This window comes from Aphelocoma coerulescens, chromosome 1, assembly GCF_041296385.1.
Source record: "Aphelocoma coerulescens isolate FSJ_1873_10779 chromosome 1, UR_Acoe_1.0, whole genome shotgun sequence".
NCBI lineage: Eukaryota > Metazoa > Chordata > Aves > Passeriformes > Corvidae > Aphelocoma > Aphelocoma coerulescens.
In genome coordinates this window covers 63,038,059-63,051,576 of record NC_091013.1, presented here as the reverse complement: position 1 = coordinate 63,051,576, position 13,518 = coordinate 63,038,059, and positions in this window count along the sequence as shown.

Here is a 13,518-nt window from a genome sequence, read left to right as displayed (position 1 = left end):
CCAGGAAAATCCTCTGAAATTGTTTTGTGATTCAAACGAGGCAGTCTCAGCTGTGCTAATAAGGCAGAGGCGGAACATTTCATTTAAGTCCTAATGAAATGGAATTACAGTGTCCCACTGACTTTCATCAGGGGGTTGTGGGTTGTGAAGTCTGTTGAAAATCTTGAAAATCTAAAAATCCCATTTTTCAATGGGATCTCTGAACCCCTGTAACTTTCTCTACCACTTTAGCACAAACATAGTACCAAATTAGTGAGTGAAATTGTAACTTTCCAATAAGTACTGTAAGATATTAATAGAACCCAAATTTTAATTCCCAATCTGAAACCCTACTGCTGACAGTTAATTGCACTGGGTCAGGAGAAAGAAGCATGTAGCATGTGTTATGCATCTCCATGAATATTTGGAATGTGGATGTTCGCACAGAGCCCACAAGCCAAGGATTATTTGTCAGAAGTGTACAGTGAGTAGTACCAGGTATTGGATGCATTTGAGATGATCATGCTTAATTCACAATTATTCTAGGAAAAAAAAAACAAAAAGAGGGGATGAAATGTATCAGCACTGTAGCTGCAGTGGGGAGGCTGCTGTTTAGCAAATGGCTAGCACTCAGAAATGACATCTTTTACAAAAATTTTGTGGTGAGACTGAAGAGTGGGTAGAAAACACTGGTCACTTATTTTCCCTTGTTCTCCAGAATTAGCACAATAATGAACACTGATGTTCATCACAAAAGACAGAGTACATCTTGCACTGTATTACTTGGAAAAAAAGCAGCTTTCTGAAGTCAAGTGTAGTTTTGCAGACAGTAAATCAGGTAGCTTATCTAGGAGTTTCCTGGTGTGATTTTAGATCTCTCCTGTGTTGTCTGAAAGAGGCATCTACCGCGCTTGTGGACGTGCTCCAGAATGGACTGCCCCCAAAACTGCTGGACATTTAGATCTCGATGACTGCTGAGCAAGCTCTTGAAAATCACCCACGCTGCACTTAGGGAAGATCTGGATTCCTGTCTGTGGTGTCTGTAAAAAGTATGCCCTCACCAAAACATATCCCATCTACAATTAGGAGTCAAGACTAATTTTAAGGAAAAGATTTCTCTGGGCCCACTGGTGTATTTGTAGTCTGTATTTGTATAGAGGAAGGATGGAGGCAATTTCAGCCCCATTACCAAATATTTGGATTTTAAATAAGTACATCAGTGCAAATGCGCACTGTACATGAGTGCTTTTTTAAGGGATCGTGGAAGTTATTTGCTGTACACAAGGATGTTTGAGCAGGATTAAAAATGGGTTGAGCCTATGTAAATTTAACAGAGCTTGAAAAGCTTCTCAGCTCTGTCCCAATACATTGTTTTATCATCAGACCTCAATATTGGCATTATGTGAAAATTCTCTCCCAAAGGGACAGTTTATGCAAAATCTTTGTTAGGTGTTGCCCTCCAGCTGACACAGTGATAAGTGGGCACCTCTCCACACCACAGTACACACACAAAATTACAGAAATTAAATCCCCATGTGCACATCTGCCTAGCTGCACAAAAAGGCTTTACAGTGCTGGCTGAAATACTGGGCTGTGTCCTATATTGCCTCCCATTCTGAGACAGGCATTTGGCCTCCAGACCCCTATGGTTTCACAATGAATTGTTCAGCTTAAGGGCCTGATACATTAAGATACTTGAAGCTATGTAAAAAAAAGGTGTTGGGAAGACCAGATCCCACCCATTTGAGGAAAAAACTTTGTACAACAACAGCTTTCAGGTATAACATTGCAAGTGGGTTTATTTTCAGGGACAGAGAACCATGCTGGTAAAAGCTGGCATAATATAAACACCTCAAGGACCAAAATTTTTTTCCCTACACAGAAAACAATGAAGGAATAAAATGGAAGCAGAGCACATGTCCATAAAACTGGCAACTATCTCCTTTTTAACATATCCTTTCTTAGGTCCCTCTCAGTTTATCAGTAAGATGGTGGGTTTCAATATTCTTTACATATTTTTAATACCTCCACATAGTTGTTACCCACACGTGTATGTGAGTGCATATAGGTATACATACACATCCATAAACATATATGTAAGAACGCATTTATACATAGCTGCAACTTTCTGTCCTATAGATGCACCACTTTCATTTGTGTCTCTTCCTTATGCCTTTTCTATCTCTTTACTGGTATGGATTTAAGTTTTCCACATAACAGATGTGATTTCAACATCTTTTCCTGAAGTGTCAGCCTACAGCCACTGTAATGATTGAATTCAGATCACTCTGAGGGTTTCTCATGGCACAGTGAGGAACAAATATGGGCAAAATGAATCTTTTTTGTCTCTGTTGCCAGCACAGACCCATTGTGCAGTTACTAAGGCAGAAGATCTGAGGAGTTTTTTCCAAATGTAAAAGCAATTTAGTGTTATCTTGACCTTTTCAGAAAAGTACTGAGGGTAGAACAGAGTTTAGAGACACTCTGTGTGTGACCTTGTCCCAGCACAAGCTTCCCTCTTTCAAAGCTCTTCAAACTGTCATCAGGTCCTATGATTTATCTGTCTAAACGAGATCCTGTGGTTTATCTGAGACTCCCTCTCAAACTCAGAAGCCAAGCAATTTCCACAACAGGGACTCCCTGCACAAATCCGCGTTCCCTTGAAGGTCACAGAGGATGCAAAGAGAAGGTGCAGACTTGTCCTGTGCATTGTTGAAGTTGTATATGAGGAGAAACACATGACAACAACAAGGCAGAGCCAATTGTGAAATCAGCTTAGTTTGACTGCCCTTTTGTGGCACGATGCTGTGTCAGAGTAGAGAAACCATGACCTCTGTGTTGCACCCTGGCCTCTCCTAAAGAAGAAAGGCTATGCAACAACTTCGTGGAGCCACAAGCAGGCCCATCCATAGCCAACCCCACCACCTGGGATAGCCTGAGATCCCAAAGCACTCGGAGGCAACTGAAGTTGCAGTGTTGTGAATCTCCTTTTAGGAAGCAGAAAAGAGGGAATGGGAGCAAGAAAATGTTTATTGTTCTTTCCTCCACTTTTTTTTTCTGGACTCGTGTCAAGCACATCTGGACAAAGAGAGGGGAAATATGGTTTCCACAATATGAAACTTTGAATGGATACAAGCAGTTTCTAAGGAGACCTGCTCTATAATTGTAGAGGAAATTACAAGCTGAATCATCTGTGGTTTGGGGAGAGAAATCAATGATATTTTGTAAGTTGAACCCAACTGTGATGTCTCTTACCAATAAGGAAACTGGAAAGAAATCAATTCCAAGAACTTTCAACAAAAATCCATCTTAATTCAGGTCTGACAGAGCAGTTTTTGCTCCTTCTCTAAAGCAACAACATGTACCAGCCTGAAATCCCCAAGACTATTGCAGAGACAAGCCTTTCACAGCAGAGACAGACTAATACACTGCACTCCAGGCCTGACAAACCACTTGACACCAAATCTTGGACATGCACAAAGGCCTGCACACCTTTCAGCGCTGGCCTGCCCAAACTGCTGGTGTCTCTCCAGAAGGCAGATCCAAAGCAGAATCCACCAATTATGATGCATTGCACCACACATTGAGGATTGCTGAAGCACAACTGCACCCACTGGACCCTGTAATGACAGCAGCAAACTAATTCTGTTTATAACCTAAATGGCATCTGACTCTTAAATGAGTGCTCTTCATATGCTGATGCTTTGCACAATTTAACTTTTTTATATAAGAGAGGAATAAAAGTGAGATCCTGAATATTTACTAGCATTTGCCCTTAATTTTGTATTTTTACTTTACTGTATATCCCTGTGAAATGCTGAAGTCACTTTAATTATAAGAGATAATAGGGAGATAATACTCTATTTTCTGGTAAGATGAGTGAGACTTTGCTTTTGTGTTTATTCTATATTTCTTTCTGGTGTTGAGAACTCCACAGTCAAAAATTGCAATGCTTGGTTCTTAATCTTTGGCAGACACTTGCAGACGATGTAATACCTAACCCAACTCATCAGGACTCTTTCACAAAACAGATTTATAAAATATGTGTCAGAAAGACTGGATTAGTTAAAAAGGTCACTGCTTCTTACTCAGAAGATAATAACAAGAACACAGGCTAAAGCACTGGCTTCTTCAAAACTTCAAAAAGTTTTCATGATTTATTCTCTACTTCACACAGCTGTTTTTCTTGTACCTGTCTCTTTTTTTCCTTCTTTTCTGCTTCTCTTTTTGTTTACCAGTGTTGACCAAAAAAGCTTGATATTAAGTTCAGTGCTGCTGGTGAGGTTAGTTGCACTCTGTGCAGCCACAGGATGCACTCAGGTACTAATGAACCAACTCCTGTCTGGAACTTCAACCTTCTGGAACTTTTATTCCTATCTCATATCATCCTGTCAACCTTACTATGTCAAGGGTGTGGAGCACGGGGTCTAACTTCCTCATGCAGTAAAATAGGACACATATAATGCACCAGTGAAGGGAAGTCAAGGAGGTTCCTGGGGATCCTTTACTGTAACAGGACACGAAAACAACAGGTTATAGTTGAGGGGTTTCTCCCTTTGCTTCCCATAGGACACACAGCATGATGCCTACCAGCTATCTACCTACAGCCTTTCTCTGTGATTTATCAATCCCCTTCTGAATAGTGAACCCTTTTTCATCCTCACAGGACACAATTGCTAAAGATATTCTGACTTCACCTTGCTCTCTGTTCATATTATGTCAGGTGAGCCCTGTAACTTGAAACCCTGTACCAAAACTATCTTTCAGAAGCCAAACACAAATGCTTCCATAAATGCTTGCCTTGGGGTGCCCTAGTTCTCTTGAGCCATGTCTCCAATAGGGTATGTGTTGGAACCCTGGGTTCTGAGGTTTTCAGCCTTTCAGTGCTGATAGGCAGTGATCCTCAGAAGCAAACTGTATTCAATCTGAAACCCTGGGAAATGCTCCCTAAATTGTGTGATAACACTGAGGCTGTTGCTGTGTAATTAAAAGTTATATCACTGGGTGGAATATGTAGAGATGTAGAAAAAGTAGGTTTAGGAGATATAGGTAACAATGTGGAGGATTTTCAGTGTGGATCTTCTTCTTCCTTTCTCCTTTTTCCTTCTTCTTCACAAATTTAGGGGTTCTGCTACTGGGTCAAAAGTCCCAGACTGCGGGACATGAAGAGTTAGTTATTGGATTATAAATAAAAACAAGTTACTTGGTTGGGTAATTTAGACCTTAAAAAGCCTTGGAAGTTAGAACTCACAGCCATTTCCCACCTTGTTAACTTGGAATCACATTCTGTGCAGCTGTGTTACAGATAAGATATAATAAACAACTAAGCCCGAAGAAGAACTCTCAGTCTCCTTCATTTTAATTCAAACTCTGAGTAAAAGAACTCACAAAACACAGCAAAGAAGAAAAGAAATGGTAAAAAAGAGGAAATTAACCCCAGGATACTAATAGGTATGATGTTTAAATCCCTCAGGGTGGTGAAGGGTTCTCCTCTGAGCCTAAACATCAATATGATGCATGCTCCTGCTTCAAGGCATGGATGAAAGAGTATGCTTCCCTACCAAATGCAAAAACAGACTCCTGAGGACTCATTTTGTTTGGAGAGAGTAAGAGGGGAGAACTGTCCCTGTCTATTCCATTCCCAAGTTATATGGGCACATAAGCAAGAAGTACTGTAAGTACATCCTTTACAGACAAGTTCTTCTGATCTCTCCATTTCTGCTCACCTGTTTTATATTTCTTTTCACTGTAACATTCTTTTTGCCCAAATTTACCTGTCAACAACGTGATGAGACCTAGGCTGTGCTGTTCAGTAGGGCCCTCCAATGACAGCAGCTTCTTCCCATGTTCCCTCAATGCCTTTATTACACTGGGTATATGACACTGGATATACCTCCTGTTCTCTACTGGCTGTAAAGGAAACCCATTTATTTACTACAGGCCCAATTTACAAACCCAGAATAGCTGCTAGGATTCTATTGTTCAGGTTTTCATCTTTTTTTAGAGCAACAGGAGGAAACCCAGTTCTGGATGGGGAGAACTTTCCAAAAGGCAAATGTTTCATGACTAGAAATGAAAAAATTGTCAGCTGAAAGAACTCTATGATTCAACTGATAAAAAAAAAATTCTACTACAAAAAATATTTTTGTTTTCAAGTGAATAGTTTCCCTTTGTAAACATGGAAATTCTTTTCAGTCTCAGCAAAATTAAGGAGTTATCAAAAACTTGAGGTTTTTAATCTTTCTGTGGTTTTGTGGGTTGAAAATGGGGGAAGATAGAAGTTTCAGGGGAAAAAAAATTTGAAGCAGTAATCTCTGATCAACAACATTCTATTTATATAAAGAAAAAAAGCTGAGAAAAAAATTCAAAGGAGAAGTTGAATGGCAGGCAGTAAGCTCTCTATTTAATCTTTAGCAGAATGTCAGGTCACTAACCTAGTCTTGGTGTTGTAAAAAGCTGTATGAATATTTTCTTCCAGATTCTTTTAATGAATTTGTTCAGCACTTCTTCTTACTTTCAGATATTCCAGCCAATGCATCTGCTGGAGCTATTGCTGATATGGTGAATTTAGAATTAGCATTGCAGAATAGTAAAAGCAAGTGAATTCCAGATTTGTAAATACATATTGGAAGTAGAAACTTGATTCTCTATATTTTACCTGTGTAACAGGGCACAACAATGACCTGTACGTCCATCCTGAAAGTTTCAAATTCTGAATGTCACCTACCTGAAATGAATGACTCATGAGTCCTAAAACCTATTCTGAATAATAAATATATTCAAGAAAATTACAACTTATTGGAGGACAATTCACGAAGAGAGGATGAGATGAAATTAATCTAATACAGAATTAAAAATGAATTATTCATGCAACGCTACAGGACAATTATATCCTCACAAGTAATAACTGTATTGACATCCATGTGGAAGAGGGCCCCCATCTGGTCCTTCTTCCATCCCATCAAATATGATCGTACCAAACTGCTTTCAGAAATTAATAGCAACTTGTGGTTTCTGTGCAAGATTCTGGATTGATTTCTTGGCCTGTAGGGGTCATTTATTTTAAAATGGATTGATGAATCTCTGACAATCTTCATCCAGAGCCCTCTGTTATTCCTTTTCAGATCTGTTGGAGGACTAGTTAATATAAAACTGTTTTCCATAAAAATTTGCCTGACTCTTAATATTCGAGTTAAGAAAAATCTGGGATGATTTATGGTTCACATAATTTACCTTGTTCTTGAACTGCTGCTACCCCTGTGGGAAAAGTATTTCCAGGATTAGACAGAGAAAACATCATCTTATTAAAATGTTGCCCAAAGCTGCAATATACATACCATAGGAAGAAAAATTAAAAGAAAATTGGATTTCCAGAGACTAAGCTGAGACTGAATGATTTCATGTCAGGAGTGAAAGTTTTTCACATCTTCTTGTTTTCCTTTTTGGTCTCTCTTTGTCTTTGTTTCCAGGCAGGGGTGAATGGGATCAATCTCCCCTGCAGCAAGTGGCTATCATTCATCTGTGTTTACAAACCAAAACTGATGCACCCTCAACCTGTCACTGAACCACTGATGAAACCTGACTGGCTGCTGCAGGTCTTGGAATACAGTCCAGCTGCAATTCATTAGTGCAGAAAAAAATCTTTGCATGGAAAAATCAGGAGTTTATACTAAAAAAGCAGAGCTGTTATAGCATGGCACTTTTCTGTTCCGTCTGCATTATTGTGGCAATGTTCTTGTAGACTATGTTTGAAATGATGCTATAAAAATAAATTCTGATTAGATTTGAATGCTTGATGAAATCAGCATACAATTTAGTTTTTCCACAGGGTGTTCAAGAATATTCATAAGAGCTCTTTAATTATTAAATAATTACAAGTCACTCATTAAAACATTATTCATTTCACCACATAATCATGCCAAGTCATATATTTCAAACCGTAAAATTTTTTCTTTCTTAGTGCCAGACAGATCCAAGCAAAGTTAATTGAATGTTTTTAATATTTATGTAGTTAAATGGCTAGTTCACTAAACTGCAGTAGAGTCATAAGATGAGGCCCAAATCACAGGGAGAGCTCATGAGCATATCATGGGCTCAGCAGGTGGTGCACCACTTGGTGAAATGCATAGGATGACACTTCATTCAATTGAAAAAATACCCTTGCTACCATATTAGGTTTGTCTAAATTCTCCATAGGACCCATGAGGTAACATTTTCACTTTGCTTTCCTTAGGTCAAAGTATCCCTATAGCTTTGGACTCCATCAGTTATTTGCCAGCTCCTATTCCAAGGTGCTTTCTCTCACTATCCAAGAAGATAAATGGAAAATCTTGGGCAAGGAATGCTTGCTTGACTCCTCCAGATGATGACAAAACACCTCATCAGTTAGGAGGGATGAGGACACTAGCAACAATTCAGTTAGGATTTCAGCCATCCCATCATCCAGCATGACCTCAGAGGATGATTACACCAGTATAAAGAGGAGCTGCCTTTTTTACCTAAGCATTTTCTGTGAGGCAGATGTCACATTTCCCCTTTCATGAGTGAACTGAGGGTATGAGCAAACTAAGAGTGGTTCAAGGGCTGCGTGGGGATCAGGCTCTCTTGCTGTTAGGAGAACAAATACCTGGCATGGGCAGCACATACCTTCCCGAGTCCACCTGAGGGTTGGTCCTGCCCAGGAGAGCTGTCAAGGAGCAGAGGGCACCAGACAAAAGGCCACTCCAGAGACTCATTGTCCTGAGCACTGGGATAGCAGTGCTCCCTCAGAATCAATGACTTTAATTATCTCAAGGACCACTAGCCATAAAAAGATAAAATTATGTTTTCTACAAAACATTTTTTTCCTGTCTGGCTGTTATTCCAGTATTTTAATAATGTCCACAGGGGTTTGTTCAGGGTCACAAGGGAAGATGGTGGCAGAGCTGGAGACAAAGCTGAAGAAAATCTCATTCTCATTCTTTCTATCCACGAAGGAATGCAGCTTCCCAAATCAAAGTGACAGGATGAGTTCAAAGGCAAAGCAGCTAACGTACCAGTTAATCCAAGCATTATTTCTACAAATGATACTATGTCATATTGACAGAGACGAGGCCGACTCCTTGACCGTATTTTTGGCGGACTTGCTTTCTCTGGAGAGAGAAAAGCATTCTGTATATCGAGGTGGAGTTATGAAGGGCCTTATTAGTAAGTGAATATTGTTCCTTTTCTTCCCCAGCAGACTACTGAAAATTCAATATCTGCAGAAATAGCCACGGAAGGGCCAACAAAATATTCATCTGTTTACAAAGTCACAACACAACACCAGCTTCCTACAGTAGGAGAGTAAAGACTACAACCATGCTGTGCCACAGAAAGACAGGTCAGAAGGGTGGATGACATTGCAAATATGCAGATGCAGCAAAACAGAGGTCTGTGACACCTAGAAACTATACTTGTATTAGTCAGAATATAATTAATATGCCTGCCTTCATTTTAAGTACAAGGATGGTGTAACTAACAACAAAATATAAGTATTTCGTAACCCTCAAGGCACAGCAAAATGCAATCTATAAGCATTTTGCATAAGTATGTGAGCAACATGACTACCAAACATGGGAGAAGTTGCAAGTAGGTGGCATTGAGCTGATAAAAATTGCCAGACAGAGAATAAGATAAGCGCATGAGACTGCAAATAGCTAGGACAATCTGCATACTATACCAGAGGGATGACTGGCAAAGCAAAAAGCACAGTAAGTGATACTGAGAGGAGGTGAGTTCTTCCTTATTGTAAGCAGGAAACAGCATTAAACCACCAGGCATAAGCAAATTTATTAAAAAATGCAGAGAAAAGAAAGATGATGAGCCCAGTTCTGGCTCCTCTCATTAATGAGCTTTCAAATCTGATCACCAAACCTTGGTGAATAGGGGCCACTGAAGACCAAAACCTTCGGTGCCAGCTGTGAGGCAGCAACTCCCGCAGCACTGAGTACCCACAGCTGGATTACAATGTGGCTGCTAATCACAGCAATGGGTGGCAATTAGCTGTGAGCACAAAGGCTGTCCTTAAGGAATGGATTTAGTAAAGGTAAAAGTTTGAAACTTCCCTGATCTGTCAGCCATCTAAACATCTCCATGATGGCAATCCCTAATTACCACACCGTATACGCACATTCAGTTTTCATACCTGCAACACATGTTTTCTGCAGCAGAAGGAATTTCTCTGCAAGAACTCCTAACTGATCCTGAGGAGTGCACACATCCTAAGAAATCCCAGGTGCTGTAATCGTTATTTTTCAAAATAAAAAGACTTTCCACAGCTAGGAGAGAAGAATTAACAGATTGGGGAGTTAGTAATGTGTATATCTTCAGTATCGCTATGCTCCATACTACAGGATCTGTAGCCTAATCTGCATTCAGTGGATTGCTGTTAAGATATTTAAACTGAAGCAATTGCTTCAGTTAAGCTCCTAATGAATATTTGTTCACACCAGAGAACTTATCACAGTTAGCAGTAACACAGTTTAGCATATCTTGGGCAAGGTCAGCAGAAATAACGAGACTTGGGCAATGAACCTGAGTCTTGGCCCAGAATGAAAATAGTCACTTTTTATCATTCACTGATCCTAAAGGCCTTTCTGCAAGTGCACAAAACTGCACCTTGTTTACAAATGGGCAGCAATGAGGTGCAGGAGGGGGTGTGATTAGCTTATGATTAGCTTATGGCTTATTTAATACTGCAAGACAGTATCAGTGGCTGGAGAGAGAAACCACAACTCAGCTTCTAGCCCTGCAGCCTTTCAGGCAGGCTGCCTCCTTCGAGAGCCTGACTGCACCAATTGTACAGTACCTCTGAGTGTCAAAAGACAGAAAAAATCTTGAGGTGGAATTTTTCCTGCCAGCACCTTCAGGCATCCAAATACTTTTGGAAACTTGACCCATGGGAAGCCAAGAAGACTCGATTTCACAACTTTCCCACATCCTTTTAATGACCAAAGGCCTTCCATTTTCAGACAACAAATTGAATATCCTCCCTGAGCTTTACATGTTTAAGAATACTGATTATTAACTCCTTTAAAAAAAGTAACTAATTGCTGCATTCCTAACTTGCATGGATGGATTTGTCTGTATGCTGTGACCATGAGCTAGAATAATTTTACCAATAATTTACATTACGGTGGTGTCTATAGGCCATAAGAAGGAAGGAGGCTTCATTACCCTAGGTACTATCCAGGTTGCCAGGAGGACATGCTCTCTCTCTCTGCCAGCTCACAACAAGTTATGAAAAAGAGCATTAGGGCTGATGAAAGAGAAAGGTTTCTAAGAAGCAGTGACCTAAATTTGCTATTCTGGTTTCCCATGCTCTCTTGCCACGATGATCACACTGTTAGGAAATGTCTGGGCTGGTTTTGTGTGGCAAAACCCAACATGGAAGCATGGGGAAGGAAGTGCCACTCTCTGCAGAGGGCACATTTGACTGGGCGTTCATTAAATTGTCTACGCTCAGATGACTGGAGAGAAATGTGAGACAATACGGCTGAGAGCACCGCGCCAAACCATCTGAACTTTGTGGTAGCCCCATGCAAGGGTTTTATTGCCATCAGTCAATCAACCAGCATGTTTGGCTTAACTTGTGGGTTCTCTTCCCTCAGGCAGTCAATGACATTAGATTGATGTCATGTTAACACAGCTTTCTGAGCTAAGCAAACAAGAGTTTAGGCCTGATTTGTGTAAGCAGCTACCACAACATGCAAGCAAAAGGGGTAAACGCAAGTAATTAGGCATTGGGTTTGCTCTGTGATGGGCCAGAATGGCACACCAAAACATATTTTGGAAATAAAAGAAAATTGCAAGTTCTCCTGGAATCTGATTGGTGAAAATGCCCCTGGATTGGCATTCTGAATCATCCTTTCATACAAAACTAACCATGCTGGGCCTGTAGCTTCACACTTATGGCAAAGTTTAATAGTAGAACCAGGAGGCATCAAATAACAGGAATAAAATTCAAAATAAACAAAAGAAAAAAATTCTTCACAAGCAGAATTCCTTGACAAAGGACATTGTAGACACAGAAAGTGTAAATAGGTTCCAAGGGAGACTGAAGAGGTTGCAGAAGTCTACTGAAGGTTAATTGACCTTGGCCCAATCCAGAAAATTTAAAAAATGAGAAAGTATTAGAGGACAATACTATTTTTGCTGTTCTTCTCTAATACTCCACTCTAAATCTCCAGTTCTAACCAGCATTGGAATCAGTATGGAGGAATAGAATAACATTTTATTTGACCTGCCACTTTTGTATTCAAAATTCTGAACACTTCATGTTCTTAACAAACATACCAAGTTTATTTGGCTTTTTCTTTTGAAGTTTTTTGGGGTTTTGTCTTCTCCCTTTTCCAACCCAGGAGGTAAAAGCATAGCTCTTCATGTGAACATGTAGGTGTCAGAATTTCCTCACTGTCTCACATGCAGGCTAGATGTCTTCTTGCAGGTACATGGATGAGATTAAAGATCATCCCTGGATCACAGATGAAAAAAAAAAAATTCTGCCAGGTCAGAACAGTGCTTGCACTATTAAAAGTGTGTATCGGTGTTAGGGTAAACGCCTTACAATTTGAATAAAAAGCCCATCCGAATCCACGAACTACATAGATCAAGTGCACTTAATCCTGTATCACCATGCCAAAAGGATGAAAAATTACAGCTCTCTTCACTTTGATCTGGCAGGAAATATATAAATTCTTTTTCTACAGCAAGAAATACACTGCTATTTCTGTAGCCATGGCTGGTTGTGCTGCAGGGAGAAAAAAAAAAAAAAAAAAAAGAATGCAGGTTAATTCAGCTTCCAAACCACTACAATATACCACAAAGCCCTCAACTACTTTACACACAGCCTTCACCTCAAGAGACTCTAACAATTTTCTTCTTGCTTCTAGGTGATGATTAATACACAAGCTCCAAATACACAAAGGGGTAATAAAACACCCTATGCCATGAACACATATTGGATTGAATTCATTATTTCTTGAAGGTGTTGAAAGCCTTGCCAGCAGCTCTTCCTCAGGAACAGCCCTTCTCTTTCTGAAATGCTATGTTCTGCTTATGAAAGGACACCTTATTAAATAAATAAAAAAACTAAAAGGAACCACCATTAGACAATTTCAATAGATATTTAAAACCCCAGAAATGAAACACTTGCTGAAAAATGGTGCTCATTTTCTCTGGACAGAGCCTGTGTGAGAGAAATCTCTCTTCAAAGATGGCCCAGTGGAAAAGCAGACAGTGAAAGAAGAAACAATAACCACATGTAGCTGCAAACTACATACAAACTGCTCATACACCTGGGAACTAAACCATCAGGACCTCACATCTCTTTTCTTTGACTGCAAGGAAGCAGATGAACTGCCCTCGTGTAAAAGGGTGAGAAGAATGGGTCTCTTTTGAGCCAGCTCTCTAGGGCTTTGTAACACTAAATTATGACAGAAGCATCTCCCACTCTTGCTAAACCTCCTTTACTAATCAGATGTCCTAACCATGTTGGGAGCCTTAGTGTCCCAAGATCAA